The 16,276-nt window shown below is 42.4% G+C and overlaps 1 protein-coding gene and 1 pseudogene across 6 annotated transcripts in view; both read left to right on the top strand.

Moving 5' to 3' along the window:
- Positions 1-16,276, top strand: part of LOC145496102 (uncharacterized) — a 492,363-nt gene that overhangs the window by 335,126 nt on the left and 140,961 nt on the right. The gene's annotated exons all lie outside the window — the stretch shown is intronic.
- On the top strand, positions 9,172-14,573 carry LOC145496152 (uncharacterized; annotated as a pseudogene). The gene is made up of 3 exons (XR_014050522.1): positions 9,172-9,917; positions 11,165-12,487; positions 12,691-14,573. The product of XR_014050522.1 is annotated as an uncharacterized LOC145496152 (transcript).

The raw sequence follows: 16,276 nt of genomic DNA, 5'->3' as shown, positions 1-16,276 counted from the left end.
TTTTCGCTGTTGTATATTTGACAACACTATCTATTAAACAAAGATTTTCTCCGATAAATCTGTCACTAATGAAGCCGGTTTGGTCGTTGGAGATGAGTATGGTAGAAAAGTTTCGATGCAGCTTGCTATAGCTTTTGTCGCTCTCTTGCAGTCGCAATTCAAAACCGTTGAAGGTCACCAGTTCTTTATTGAATTCAGTTCAGCATCCTGTTTTGGTATGAGCTTAATACAGCCCCTCCTTTGTGATATTGAGGGCTTTCCTATTTCGTAGGAATAATTATAAGAGTTAAACAACATTTCCGCCACATTCATTCGCCGGCACTGGAATGACACGAGGCAGCCCTGTGAAAGGGCCATTGGGTACGGCTATAAGTAGGCTGTTGATCTCTCGTCCGGTCATTTTTTCTCTAGTAGGTGTTATTGAATCTTCTTGTCAAACTAAAGGGAGTGTAGGACTTCTATCTAAATCGCGAAGGGTGTGTCAAAAACTAAGACCTGAGATCTAAGATCTCCTCCTAATCCTAAAACCCCCTCCGAATCTCAAAAGCTACGACTTGAGTTTGTCTTTTAAAATCAGAAGTTAAGTCAACAACGGGTTTAACTTTTTGCTGCTCAAGATTGTGTGCCCTGGTTAACTGCTAACTTGTCCATTGTTACTTTTTCCGTTTTAAAAGTACCGTCACTCTAGACAGAAGACCAGAGGGTCCCAGAAAAATACAGGGAAATACACAGGGGAAATGAAGGAGAAAACCGGAGAATTCCACCTCCTTAATTTGGACACCTTGTTTGACGGTGTTTAACAAAATTAAATGTCGACAAACAGTTGATCAAACACTGTAAAACATTCGTTTGGACGGTGATCAATGTTTGATACCGTTTGGCCACTCAGTATAACATCAACATGTTTGGTCAGCAAACGGCGTTTGATTTTGTTTGATTCCCGGGGGGACTTCAATTCCACGTAAAAAGGACGGGGGTGCTCTTCGTATCTTTAAGGGATTAAAAAAACAGTTTTGGTACCTCGAAGGATTTTAAACCCCAAAAGGTCCACAGCGGGAGCTTTTGTTATACCTGTTAGGGTATTTGGCCAAACAAAAATAAATGAAAAATAGGCGACTTTTTAAAACATTTAGCTATAAAAAAACTGCGAAAAAAATTTTCCTAAAAAACATTTAAGAAATTTTTAAAACGGTTAAAAAATACACGACGTTTCGACTTTCTCGGACGTCATTATCAAGTAAAAAAAAAAACAACAGTATAAATTTTCTATAAATAGAAGAAAAACAATAGTTCATTAAAAAGAAAGGTAACATAAACATAAGCTACAAACTAAACAAAGAGTTTAGCACTGATGGAGTCACTCTGAGTGTTAAGGCTAGGCCTCAGTTCTTTGATGAATAGCATTTCGTACACAAGGCAGTCAAATTTTCCGTGGCACTTCTTGAGAACACGAAATTGACCCTCATTAAGAAGATTTTTGTCACCGTGCACTTCTAAAAGGTGTTTACCGATAGCCGAATACTTGTGTTCGGCAATGCGTCGATGAAGGTGTCGGGCTGTGTAACCAACATAATATGATAGGAGATAATGTGTTGTTTTAGAATTTGTACCTCTCAGGGGAGAAAACAATTTCAAGCCACACCCACAAGGCAAGATCTTGGTACCTCTAACGGGATAAACGAGAGGCGGGTATCGTATTACACCTTTTGCTGTTCATTTACAGAAAACAAACCTTCATTTGTGTCCAAATTTCTTTCATTATGGTCATTAAACTCTCATTAACACCAATATGACCTTCATTTGCGCGTAAGAAACGTTCAAGAAAAACATTTACATATGCATTAACATTCAAAATCATCAAAAGAAAAACAATACCTTCATTTGACATTCATTGACTGTAAATGTATTTTCATTTTGGTGGAAAAAAAATTCGTTGTCACGAAACGACAATCATTTACACTTTACGACATTCAGTTTTCAACAAAAGACTTTCAATAACACAATTTGCATGAGAACTAACATTCAATTGCATTATCATGCAACCATATCCATGAAGGTAACAATCTTAAATGCGGTGAGACATACATTACCGTGTTTTCACCTAACGTTAAGAGAAAACAATCGCTCATTAGCGTAATTCTTTTGCACAGAGATATCTCGCCCAATTTTCCTCGAAAATTTGATTATAGAACAAGGGACCATATGTACTTTTTTCAAATCATAATTTCACAATCCTCCCCTTGCAGATATAAATTCGGCCACTTACGAAACTTTTTGCGTACAACTCAGAGGGCGCACTACAGTATCCGTGTGACATACATGTACATGTACATGTAGTGACAGTTCGATTTGTCCAGAAATGCCACGAAGAAATAGAATCGCATTTGAACACCGCGAAAGGATAGTCAGGGCTTTTGAAGATGTCAACGAAGACTATTTACTATTTACTAGTGAGGCAATTGAAGGATAAATCGTTCAGCGAATTTGATCTTCTATCTTTCAAAAATAAATGTTATTATGGCTGTAATGTTTGTCTCGCCGCTTTAAAGATTGTTACCTTCATGGATATGGTTGCATAATAATGCAATTGAATGTTAGTTCTCATGCAAATTGTATTATTGAAAGTCTTTTGTTGAAAACTGAATGTCGTAAAGTGTAAATGATTGTCGTTTCGTGACAACGAATTTTTTTTCCACCAAAATGAAAATACATTTACAGTCAATGAATGTCAAATGAAGGTATTGTTTTCCTTTTGATGATTTTGAATGTTAATGCATATGTAAATGTTTTTCTTGAACGTTCCTTACGCGCAAATGAAGGCCATATTGGTGTTAATGAGAGTTTAATGACCATAATGAAAGAAATTTGGACACAAAGGAATGTTTGTTTTCTGTAAATGAACAGCAAAAGGTGTATTATACAAAGGAATTCCTTCCTTCCTTTTGATGGGTTCTTCTGATGGGTTCTTTGGAAAATTTGCCGGGTCACTTTTACATGCAGGGCGCCCGATCAAGTGATACCCTGGGTGCTCGAGGAATTTTTTTCGCGTTCTTTTGGACCTTGGAAAAAGATTCCTGTGGCAAAAACAAACAAAACAGTCAGGTAGTTTAGTTTATGCTGGTTAGGTTACGTGGCAGTTGCTATAGCCTGGGACACTGTTCGCAGGCTTGACAGTTGTACAAGAGAAGTAAGAGACGAACAAAAAGCTCAGTGGGAGATACGTAATCGGTAGCGGGGGGAGAGGGGGCTGAGCTGGATCACGGAAGGGACCAACCAAAATCTTGGCGAAAATCTGCGATTTGGACAGAAAACTACTGCTGGTTTATCAGTTTCTCTGGTTTCTCGATGGGAAAAAAGTATTCACTTAATACATGTAATTAACACTCTCAGTTACGCATCTTTCCAGTTCGATTCTTTCTTTTCGCGCGATCAAGAAAGAGAGAATATAGACAGGTCTAGTTTTCTGTCAGTCTTTTATTGAGGGCCTTACTGAATGCGAGTTGAATTTGAACTGAATTATATTTGGTAAATTCCTGAACGCTAATATTAGGTTGCTTGTTATTTATTCTGTTTATTACGAATCGGTTAAAACCGTGCATAGAAATGGCAATACTGGAATAAATCTGTTGAAGTTGTCGGTTTTCAGTAGGTTTGGACAAATGTCATCATTAGCGAGTTGAATTGTGTAAAGGAATAAGATTATAATCACAATAATATTACAGTGTTGAATATTCGTATAAGGGACGGATCATTAGAAAAGTGATGGTGTCGGGGTTAGGGAGTAGGGAAAAACCCAGAGAAAATTAGAGCAAGGGAAAATGGCAGGAAAAAATTATTGGAAAGAGAAACCCAAAGAAAATAAATTCATGGAGAAGAAGGATTGCATTTTGGTATCAAACCAGTTAATTATAACTCAGCCAAGATGCGATAAATTTTCCAGTGTTCTGTCACTGGATCCCATTTATATAAAGCCACAGTGTTTGTTTTGAGTCTCATACTTTTGTCAACTCTTCTATCTCAACTAATCACAACTCATACATTTTGATTATTTCTCAAATTTAAATAGGTCAGTCTTCTTTTTGGACTGACATTTTGGAGCGGAGGGCACTACCGACCCGAGGAGCTGTCCGACAGCCGGAAATACGTCTGCGTTCCCAGGCTACGAATCCGCTCGATTTACCGCAAAAATCCACAATCCATGCGCTTTTTAAGGCCAACTCCGTCGATCCGAAAACCTATTCACCCCCCTCATTAACCCTTTGTACCAAATTTGGGAGGGCAAACTACAAAGAGCTTAACAACTTTCCTGGCTTGAGCTGTCTTCTTAGACTTCTCTACATCAGGTGGCTAGATAAAATTCTAGATACGGAGTCCTGTAACGGACCAGCATCCTGTGCACACAACCTCTTACAGAAAGCACAGGCAAAATGGGCTGGCCATGTTGTCTGAATGCCAGACAGCCGACTGCTCGAACGGCTGCTGTATGGACAACTGTGTCAGAGCAAGCGTTCAGTTGCAAAGAATCCCTCAAAGGCCTTGGCGCAGGCATCAACGTCAACGCTTTGGAATGCTTTCTCTGGACCGTCCCACCAAGCGAGGGAAAATCATCGCATAGAGGCCCAGAGCAAATGCGCCACGCGCAGGCGAATATGGTAGAAAGCAGATTAAAAAAAATTCGTGCAAAGGGTTGCAGTTGGAAAAAAAAAATCTTGCACAGTCAAAAGGCCAAAAAAAAAAAAGAAAAAAAAATAATGCGAGGTTTTCTGATAGTCTGTCCGTAAAAGGGTATATTCGATACAAAAAAACCTATAACTTTTCCCCTTCAGTGAATTTTTTTTTCTCGTGGTCAGCTGTGAGTCGTGATTTGAATAGGCCTTGGCGGATTGTGCTAGCGTAATTTTTGGCATAATTGGAGCAAAAAAGCAGACATTTTTAAACGAGCACTGCCACGGCATAATTAGCAAATTTTAACACTTTTTGGAGCATAAATTCATAAAATTTAGTAAATATGGTATATTTTCCACAGAAATAAATTAAATTTAGGTAGTATGTTCTTGCAATGCGTGTCGTCGAAGACATTGCAGAGATGCGACCAGCTAATTTGAACAGCTGATGGCCGAGACAAACTGCCATAAAACACAAATAAATTTACAACAACAGTTTATTTGAAAAACATAATTTGGTGTCGTTATTGCGCATTTGCGCGCCTCTATGTGCAGAATCTACGTCCTTTTGTGAGCATAATTTCGGAAATCAGGAGCATAATTTGGGAGTTCTGGCATAATTTTGGTATAATTTGGCAAAATTTCGATCATTGCTAGTAGCATAATATGCCACTTTTAGGAGCACAATCGGCCAAGGCCTAGATTTGAACCACTTTGGTCCACTTCGTTCACTTCCTCCACTTCCTCCTCATCCTCTCCCTTCCTTTTCCCTTTCCCGCTCCACACCCTTTCTCACCTGGTTATGATTGGCTCATTTGAGAAGCCAAAGATCTTGAGGTATTTGGGGAGTTGTTTGGGAGCTGTCTTGAAAGAGAAAGTACTTCTACACAGTTACATCGAAAGGAATCGCTCCTTTTCTGTTATTGCAGTCCAAGGTAAGAAGTTTAATGTACAGATGCTCAATTAACGCGAATTGTTTTCAGCCAGCTTTTAGTTTAAGCTTGTTTACGCCTGGTGCGTGTAAATGAGCAATTTAAGCTGAATTCTTGTAGTGAGATCAAGTTCGGCTTGAATTCCTCGAAACAGAAACTTTGAAGTGAAGTTTGTCACCTTATTTATGGCATAAAAGCAGTGAAACAGCGAGCGGTACTTATAAAGCACAAGTGGAAGTTAAGTTAACTAAAAGGTAGCTTGTTAAAGTTGAAGCTGTAAAGATTTTGAACGGAGTTGGACGAACGCAGAGCGATCGCTCCATGGAACTGACGATAAGCTAAGGCGTTTGTATTGAAACTGTCCTCAAAATTTAATCATTGTATTCAATACCAGCTTCTTGCAGGCTGTGTTAATATTACCACTGACATTCTTGCTAATTTTATATTGTTTAGCCAAAATATGACAGCTAATAAACTCAAATTGCTTAGCCTAATTGTTATGTGATTTCTATCAGATTCCTCCCGTATGTAAAATTACTGGAAGCTTCGTGAATTGATTGTAATTTTTGTTTTCATGTGTTTTCAGATACTTATCAGAAGTAAGAAAGCATCCAAACCATTGTAAGTATCACTGTATACAAATGGAGAAAATGTCAGCAGAGGAGCTGAGGAAGGAGATTTATACAAACAAGAATGGAGGAAGCGGTTTACGTCTGCGTTATGAAGAGTTGTCAAAAGTTCCTGAAGCTGTATGTGACCTGACTGAATTGGAGGAACTTGACTTGTCAGATAATTATCTGAAAGAATTACCAACAAGTATTAACAAGCTGAAAAATCTTAAATGGCTGAGATTAGACTGGAACCAGTTGAGAGAACTTCCACACAGTATTTGTGAGTTGAGTAACCTGACCAGGCTTAGTGTGAGTAACAACCAGTTGTCTGTTCTACCTTCAAACATTAAACATCTCAGTAAACTCTGGGTACTGTACTTGAGTGATAACCAGTTGACTACATTGCCTGATGAGATTGGTGAACTGAAGGAGCTGCTAGGGCTGTATGTAGCTGGTAATCCTCTAACATTGGAAGGAATGAGAAAGGTTGTGAAGCTACAGAATAAGATGAAGTTTTCCACAGATGTTACAGGTAAAGATGTGAAATGCTTAGTATTTTTATTTTATTTTATGTCTTGTGAATGAAATGAATATTGGAACATGTAGTTTAACTTAGAAATTACATAATTACAAATGTGCTGCTGACCTTTGAGTGTATCTTTTAGAAGAAGTATATTTAATATATATATATGAAGCTTATTTAGATTGTTATTGTGGAAAGTTTAACTTCAACTGCATGATATAGGCATCCTTGTTACTGTTCATGAGTAGTGAAACATTTTTAAAATAATTGTCAAGGAGTGTAGTATACTTATTTCGAAGTTTTGTTTGACACTGACTCTATTTAAACGTTAAAACAACGTTTATAGCTACTTATACAAAGATGTTTCGAGCGTTTGTCCATTTAGGAGTATAGTGAATGAAATAAATATTGGAACATGTAGTTTAACTTAGAAATTACAAATTTGCTGCTGACCATTTAGTGTATCTTTTAGCCTGAGAAGAATTATATTAAATAATAGCTTATTTAAGATTGTTTTTGTTGAAAGTTTAATTTTAACTGCATGATTTATATAGGCATCTTCATTTCTGTTCGTGAGTTTTAAAACATTTGTTAAAATTTTGTCAAAGAGTGTAAAAATTTCTTGATGTTGTGGAAATTAAATTTGTTAATTGTACAACACATAATTTATACTTCTTTCTCCATGCTTTGCTATCAATACTTGTGTCAATAGTTTTGAGTGAAATTGAAGGTCAACCCTAACCAAAAGAGCATCTTATAGTAATAATTGCACTATGAATTGTCCAGAATGTGGAAAAATTCAAATTGGCAGAGAATGGAAATACTTTGACTGTATTCATAGTTTTTCCATGTTTTTAAAATTTTGAGCTTTCAACTTGGAAATGCAGCTCATTTATGAGTGCAACCTTAACTTACACAATTAATGTTTACATGGCATATACAAAGTGGTTAAAAATATCTTGTTTATATACAAGGTGTGAAATTCCCTTCCTCTTCATGAACACAAAAGTATTACTGTATTTTCTCGTGTATAAGTTGACCTTTCAAGACCTAAAAATCAGTCCAAAAATTCGCCCTCGACTTATGCATGGGTCAAAACTTGAGATCCAAGCACCAGTCAAATAATTAGCATAATAATTGTCTTTCAATGTAAACAAACATGTAACAAGAAGATCTGTTAGATCTTATAACCGCGCTTTAAAAATGAAACGGTTCGCTTAGCACTACCGTCGGAACGCAGTGCACATTCCAAAGCAGTCATTGATGATTCTTTTCTTACTGTAGACATCACATCACTTGATCAACACAAATTGTATTATTGCACCATCAGTGGTAGCCGTTGACAAATCTCCGATGACGTAATGGTCTTAATCTAGAACTTTCTTCGGGATATGTATGGGCATTAACGATATGAACGACACAATAATAACACTATTAACAACAGCTTTCTTTCTTAAAAGTCATGATTAAATTTGATTGGTGTTTTCCACGAGTAAAGGGCTTGCAAAGTAGTCACACAAGTCATATAAAAAAAACCCTATCCCGACCGATGTATCGATTTTGGTCACTTCAGTGACCACAGATTGAAAACGTGACAGAAAATTGGCGCTAGTTTTGATTCTCACCAAATTTGTCATATCCCCCCTTGGGAGAATTTTGTTAAGTTAGCTAATTTAGTATGCAAGCCACCGTAATGGCGGTCGCCGCGGCGAAATGTTTATTTGCTCAAAATTGGGGCAAAATCTTTCAGAGATGGAAATCGGGACATTTGTAAAGATACAGAAAGTAATTTGGGACCAGTTGCTGGCTTCTAAGGCTGAATTTATCCAGAAGTAAGCTGTATTTTTGTTTTGTGCTGAAAGCCATGCGATGAAATATTATCGGTTTGTTCTGCTGTCTTGTTCTGTTTTTTCTCTTGGTCTTTTTTGTAGCCCGCCGAGGCCAGTCTTTCGTCTAAATCAGTTGGAAAAAGATGTTCCCATTCAAGTTTAAGCTCTCAGGCGATAATTCTGGAGTTTTTTGGCCGAAACATTGGCTTTGTTATGTTGGTGTTTTTCGGTTGCTATGGGCGACCGTGGCTTCCTTTATTAGGTCAAGTCTGGGGAGTGAGGTCACAAAAAAATTCTAATTCTGGTTTTGTTAGATTTCGCTGAAATTTTAACACGATAAAGCTGGATTGTTAAGGAATAGATTTACCGCCTGCCAATGTGTGGTAGCTATTAATGCTTAAGTGATATATTGCTTCGAAATCAGGGTTTTGAAGAGATTTTTTGGCAACGTGTGGGTTCGGCGAGATTTTGTAATCGGAGGTTTTTGTTGACCCCGAAGGAAAAAATATCCGGAAAAGGTCATTTCATCGATGATTCAAACAAATATAAATATGTATATGTTCCGAGCGAAATTTCTGCTGAAAAAATATAATTTTTGACGAACGCTGGGTTTTTAATTTTTTTATGTGGCTAAATATCATTTAGGCAAGGTTAAACTCGAGCTAATGCAGCTAGCTAGTGTGCCCATCCAGCTAATATCATTTAGGCAAGTTAAATATGAGCTTATGCAGCCAGCGGTTTCCGCGTTTGGGAGTACGTGACCTGTGGGGCGGCCTTCAGGGGTTTTGCAGGGGTTTATGGTTCATTGCATAATAGTGTTGTAGTGTATTCTGCTGATTGTTGCGGATCAGTTGCACTGCTTTGCTCGCGAATCATTGCGGATTCTTGCCTCTTCGTTGCCTTTGTTCTCTTTCAAGAGCTGTTGTCTATCATTGTTTATACAATAATGACGGCCAGGTCAACCCGTAACAGTCAAGCGGCGGCCTTCGATGCCATTGTTTCTGTTGCTGAGACGACTCGACCACGTCCCAATGATGCAAATCTCCCTCCATCAACTTCACAGACGCCGGTCGTTCCTTCGACGTCTCAAGCTCAGCCTGCTGATCAGCCTTCTCCCGCTTTCTTGGCATCGGTTATCAATGCGGTCAAGCAAGCCCTCGCGGCCGAGCAAGCTTCAAATTTGCCATTGACGCCTCCAGTTTCTTCATCCACGAGTGTGCCGGAGGCGGCCATGCCTGGGGGCGTTCCTCCATCGTCTCTATCTTCTGGCCAGCTAGATGCTCAAGTCTCAGCCCTGGCAGCCTCTGGCGTTGGCTTTCCGCCAGTTTCGGCGGTCGCTGCGAGCGCTACGGCGCAAGGTAGGCCCAATTTTGTTGTGCCTTCTTTTGTTTCTACGTTTGCCTCGCCAATACCCGCACTCGCAACTTCTTCGTCCAATTCCGCTATTGGGACCGCGTCGCTCGCTCTCGGCGGTGTTTCTTCGCCGGCCCAGTCGCCTATACTGCATCAGGCTTTCGTGGTTGGCCCTGGGTTTTCGCCCATTCCAGCGAAGCTCGTAAGCCAGATTGTGGCTGGGAAGTTTGTAGAGCTGAACGAGCTGCTTTCGGTTAACATAGTTTCAACTGAGTCCGAGCCTCAGTTGCTGCTCGACGGTCGGTTGGTGCTAACTTCGACACCTAAAAAACCTAAACGGCGCATTGAGGATATATCGAGTTGGCTGGAGGCTTTCTCAGTGTACAGCCTCATTTTGTCGTCCCACTTCCCTCAGCGGTGGAGGGATTTGCTGCAATACCAGCTTTTGATTCTCCGCACATATCGCCAGTTCGCCGGTCGGGTTTGGTTGGCGTATGATCGGGCCTTCCGCGAACACGCTGCCGCAACGAACTTGACGGACTGGTCGGCCATAAATGTCCAGTTGTTTAATTTCCACGCGGCTGGGGCCTCTGTCCGTCCTGGCCGTGAATTGTCAGATGAATCCACGGAGCCACATGGAGCTACGTCTTCCCACATTATTTGCAAATCGTGGAACCGAGGCCGTTGTGTTGCTCCTTCGTCATCATGCCGTTTTGCACACAAATGCTCCAGCTGCTTTGGTCCGCACCGCGTTGGAGCTTGCCCTGGCGAGCCACCAAGCCAGTCCCGAGCTTCTCCCAAACGGCAAGCTGACTCTTCTCCTTCTCGCTCGAGCAGCAAGTCCAGGCGCTAAGCGATTGAAGTAGCAGACTTTAATAGTTGTCATTAGGCCCTCCCATACTGTTTTGACTTTGCTGTTAGGGTGGAGGACTTCTAGCTGCAGGTTTAGGTGCGAATAGACACTATCAGATTGGTTGTTTGTCATTTGCCGCGTTATGTTTGTTATTTCCCACCACTCTATGTTGTTGTTCGTTCGTTTTAGGAGGGCATATTTACCACTTGTATTTTTTTTTTTTTTTTTTTTTTTTTTTTTTTTTTGACCTTTTGTGCTTGAATTAAATCTAGTCGCTTCAGTTTTATTTTCGTGGCATTTGTTGTTTACCAGGTTGTGCATCAATTAGGGGGTTTGTGTTGGGGTTAGATATTATGGGGCCAGGTATTGACTCCTGTTCTATTTGTGTTCCTTCCCTAGTTCCTCTCCCCCCAGTTTCAGCAGTCACTCCTCTGCAGGCGGAGCAGTTTGCCTGGGAGTTGCGGCTCCATCCCCATCAACAGCAGGTTCATTTTGTATTGGATGGAATCCGTCACGGGTTCAAATTGGGCTTCTGCCCGGCCCAAAAGCTTAAGGCGGCTAAGAAAAACAAACCATCTGCGCACCAGCATCAGTCTGTCATTGACGACTATTTAGCCAATGAGGTGTCGTTGGGAAGGGTGGCTGGCCCGTTCGATTCCCCCCCCTTCCCCAACCTCCAAGTCAGTAGCTTTGGTGTTATTCCAAAGAAGGGCCAACCAGGAAAGTGGCGCCTCATTGTGGACTTGTCTTCCCCAGGGGGGGCTAGTGTCAATGATGGGATCAACCCAGATGAGTTTACCCTCCACTACATAACTGTGGATCAAATTATTCGCCTAGTGTCTCGACTGGGAAAGGGGGCCCTCATGGCTAAGTTCGATGTCGAGGCTGCTTACCGCAATGTTCCTGTTCATCCATCTGACCGTTATTTGCTGGGGATGAAGTGGCGTAATCAATACTATGTGGATCTGGCTCTCCCCTTTGGCCTTCGATCAGCTCCTTTCATCTTCAATGCGATAGCAGACATGGTTGAGTGGATCCTCGTGCATTCTTACCAGATTCCAGACCTGCTGCACTACCTTGACGACTTCATCACTGCTGGCCCTCCTGAGTCATCTCAGTGTGCGCACAACTTGAGTATTGCAGTGTCAGTATGCAGACGTTTGGGCTTGCCACTTCACCCCGGCAAGTGTGTGGGCCCCTCAACTGTGCTCGTGGTCCTAGGTATTGAGCTGGATTCCGTTAATCAAATCGCTCGTCTCCCCGCCGAGAAATTGTCCGCTTTGCGAGATCTCATTACTTCTTGGCTTTCTCGAAAATGGTGCAATAGGCAGGAGTTAGAATCTCTCATTGGCCATCTGCATCATGCGGCAAAAGTGGTCTGGCCTGGGAGAACCTTCTTGCGTCGCATGATCGACCTGTTATGCTGCTTTCGCAAAAGGGATCACCCGGTTCGCCTTAACAGGGAATTTCACTTGGACCTCCTGTGGTGGCACCAATTCTTGTCAGATTGGCACGGTGTTAGCTTTTGGCTGTTCCCAGGTTTATTGCCAGAGGCAGACGTCGAGGTGGCTTCTGATGCAGCTGGATCAATTGGTTATGGAGCATACTTCAAGGGCCTTTGGTTTGCTGGTTCCTGGGCTCCTTCTCAACAACAGCAGTCCATCGCTTATAAGGAGCTCTTTCCAGTTGTCATCGCTGCTCATGTTTGGGGACACATGTGGTGCAAGAAACATGTCCTTTTCCGTTCAGACAACGATGCTGTCGTCCATGTTTTGAATTCCAGGACTTCTAAAGTACCGTGTTTGATGCGATTACTGCGCAGCCTGCTTCTGGCAGCCGCTCATCATAGTTTTTCCTTTTCTGCCCAACATGTACCTGGGGTTAACAATCAGATAGCTGATGCTTTGTCTCGCTTTCGTTGGCAGGACTTCAGGCAGTTGGTCCCGGATGCACAGCTTCACCCTACATGGATCCCGCCGGAGCTTCTGGTGGACTTGACTTCTCTGCCCTAGAGCAACAGTGCTTTTCCTTTCTGTCTCAAGGGCTCGCCCCCTCGACACGCCGTTCATACACTTCAGCACAATCAAAGTTCATTTCCTTTTGCCGTCAGCTTGGCAAGTTACATCCTTCTGGGTCCCCGTGCCCAGCAGACGAATGGACACTTTGCCTCTTTGTCACGTTTCTTGCGAGAACTATTCAGCACTCATCTATCAAGGTGTATCTGTCTGGGGTTAGAGCCCTTCATATTGAACAAGGGTTCCCTGACCCACTTATGAATTGCCTTCGTCTTCAACGGGTTGTACGTGGAATCAAGCGCTGTCAAGGCTCTCCTTCTTCTTCGCGACTTCCCATTACTGATGACCTGATGTTGGTTATTTGGCGGTCTCTTGACCTTTGCCTCCCGGACCATTGCATGTTCTGGGCAGCTTGTTCATTGGGATATTTTGGCTTCCTTCGCGCGTCCGAGTTCACTGTTCCCAACCTGTCTAGCTTCTCGTCATCTCTGCACTTGGGTGTTCAGGATGTTGCGGTGGATTCACCTTCAGCCCCATCATGCATGCGCATTAAGATTAAAGGTTCCAAGACTGATCCGTTTCGGAAGGGCTGTCTCATTCACATCGGCGTTGGTAGGCATCCATTGTGTGCAGTGCATGCTCTTATGACTTACCTTGTGCTCAGGGGTGATGCCCCAGGCCCCCTGTTTTTGTTCCAGAGTGGTCAGCCCCTCTCACGTTCTGTGTTGACGGATTGGCTTCGGCAGATCATGGTCTCTGCCAGGATTCCTGGTAACTTCTCGAGCCATAGCTTTCGTATAGGGGCTGCTACTGTCGCTGCTCGCAATGGAGTACCAGATCATTTGATTCAGTCCATGGGCCGCTGGTCAAGCAATGCCTATCAGCTCTACATTAGGACCCCGTCGGATGCCTTAGCTGCCCTCTCTAAAAAATTGGCTTGAGGAAAGCATTTGCGCTACCTGGAACGCCCTTTGGAGCTTATCTCTGGTTGCTGTAGCATGATGTTCCTGGGTCTTTCTTTTGGACTTGCAGTCCACCGTGGCTAGCTTCCTAGGTATGTGTTTATTTTGCATTTGCCCTTTATACCAGCTGAGTGGTGCTTGGGGGTAGGTTTGGGGGGATCGGAGGTACCATGTCACCCTGTCCCTGGGTCCCTCCTTTCTCCAAGCACCAGGAGAAGGGTTTCATCTGGGTGGTTCCTGCTTTCCAGGGTTGCCATGGATACCTCCTAGCGGCTTATGGCTTTGGCACCCCGCTAACCTTTAAGGCACCAGTTCCCAAGCTCATCTATTTGCGATGAGTTTAAATGTGGCTAAATATCATTTAGGCAAGGTTAAACTCGAGCTAATGCAGCTAGCTAGTGTGCCCATCCAGCTAATATCATTTAGGCAAGTTAAATATGAGCTTATGCAGCCAGCGGTTTCCGCGTTTGGGAGTACGTGACCTGTGGGGCGGCCTTCAGGGGTTTTGCAGGGGTTTATGGTTCATTGCATAATAGTGTTGTAGTGTATTCTGCTGATTGTTGCGGATCAGTTGCACTGCTTTGCTCGCGAATCATTGCGGATTCTTGCACCCTCTCCTCCCTCCCGTTTTGTTCTTGGTCAGGGTAAGTATTCTCCAGGTAAGTAGATTCCACTGAATTTCTTTCAGTGTGACGGTGCCGGTTAGCGGACGCTCATTGGGTGGTTCCTGCTTTCCAGGGTTGCCATGGATACCTCCTAGCGGCTTATGGCTTTGGCACCCCGCTAACCTTTAAGGCACCAGTTCCCAAGCTCATCTATTTGCGATGAGTTTAACCCGCGAAAGTCAGTATCGGAGATGAGATTTATTAATGTTTCAACAGCTTTTGGTGAGTAAACATCACAGGTTGCGTGACTCAAAATTTGGCCGAGTGAAAGTTTGGGTCTGGTCGCATACAAAACGAAGAAAAAACCACGGGTAAACCATGAACCGCGCTTGGCCCATGGCCGCGCGGTTAATAAACAGCAGTACAGTTTATAGCGTATGTTCATTTAGCGATCTGTTTCTCTATATCAGAGCTTCAAGTTAAAATGCATCAATGTTGACCCACTAAATGTTAACCTGAATCTCGTAGACACTCACTGGCTTAATTTTGTCATAACAAACCGATATTTTTCCTGTAAATAAAGCTGTAGTAAAGCCGCTCAGAGAAAACATCTTCTGCGCTTTTAACTTCTCTGCTTATTAACCTGGCAGGATACAAGTGCGAGGACTTCTGTACCAGTAATTGACTGATTTCAAGGCTTGGCTACCAAGTTCCCAACACATGCGTTGCACTTTGTTTATGGGGTTGTTTTGAAAGTCTAGAGCTTCTTTGGTGTTTTGCCTGTCTGTGTTTTGCCTGAGCTAACCACCGACCGGTTAGCTCAGTTGGTAGAGCGTCGAACTACCGTGTGGGAGGTCTCGGGTTCGAGCCCCAGACCGGACCAACACTCAGGGTCTTAAAATATCTGAGGGGAATATGCTGCCTTTGCAATGACATCTGCAAATGGTTAGATATTCTAGTCTTCTCGGATAAGGACGATAAACCATAGGCCCCGTCTCCTGCATCTTCACTGTTATGGTCAGCAGGGGACGTTAAAGAACCCACACACTCATCGTAAAGAGCAGGGCACGAATTTCCCGGTGTTGTGGTCTGGTCTTTGCCCATTGTGCTGTTGAAATGCTTGGAGACATTAGCTGTTAAAGCTACTCTACAATCCCAGGGTAAATAAAGTCGTCTACTACTACTACTACTACTACTACTACTACTACTGCTGCTGCTGCTGCTGCTGCTGCTGCTGCTGCTGCTGCTGCTGCTGCTGCTGCTCCTGCTGCTGCTCCTGCTGCTGCTCCTGCTCCTGCTCCTGCTCCTGCTCCTGCTCCTGCTCCTGCTCCTGCTCCTGCTCCTGCTCCTGCTCCTGCTCCTGCTCCTGCTCCTGCTCCTGCAACTGCTCCTGCAACTGCTACTGCAACTGCTACTGCAACTGCAACTGCAACTGCAACTGCAACTGCAAGCCACTTTTAATCTCTTTGCTCTCAAAAAGGTTCCTTTGAAATCCTTATGTTTGATTTTGTGAGCATTTGACAAAAATTATCATCAAAAAGCCCGCATGCGCATGTGTTGCTAAACTGGGTAAAACGCTTGTATCCATGCCATAATAAGCTTATTAAAACTGCGTGTTGAAACTTACTGTGATTTGTTCACATATCTGTGCTAGCTGAAAGATAATTCTAAGAAATACAGGATATGTTTTCCAAGAAATTCTAGCTTTTGGCTTCAGAAATTGGAGGTCGACTCATACACGGGATACACGACTAATACAGGGTATATATGGTAATTTCTTAGATATTCATGTTATACAGGTTACGTTTATCTTGCATGTATGAAGCTTTATATAAGAATTATAGACTACACCTTAATTATAATTCTTATTAATTGACAATTAAAGAATATTTTTCTTGAATTTTTATACTAGGTCATGTATTTGAACAA

Source organism: Orbicella franksi, chromosome 8 (genome assembly GCF_964199315.1).
Source record: "Orbicella franksi chromosome 8, jaOrbFran1.1, whole genome shotgun sequence".
NCBI classification, from domain to species: Eukaryota; Metazoa; Cnidaria; class Anthozoa; order Scleractinia; family Merulinidae; genus Orbicella; species Orbicella franksi.
This window is presented reverse-complemented; position numbering and strand designations above follow the sequence as displayed.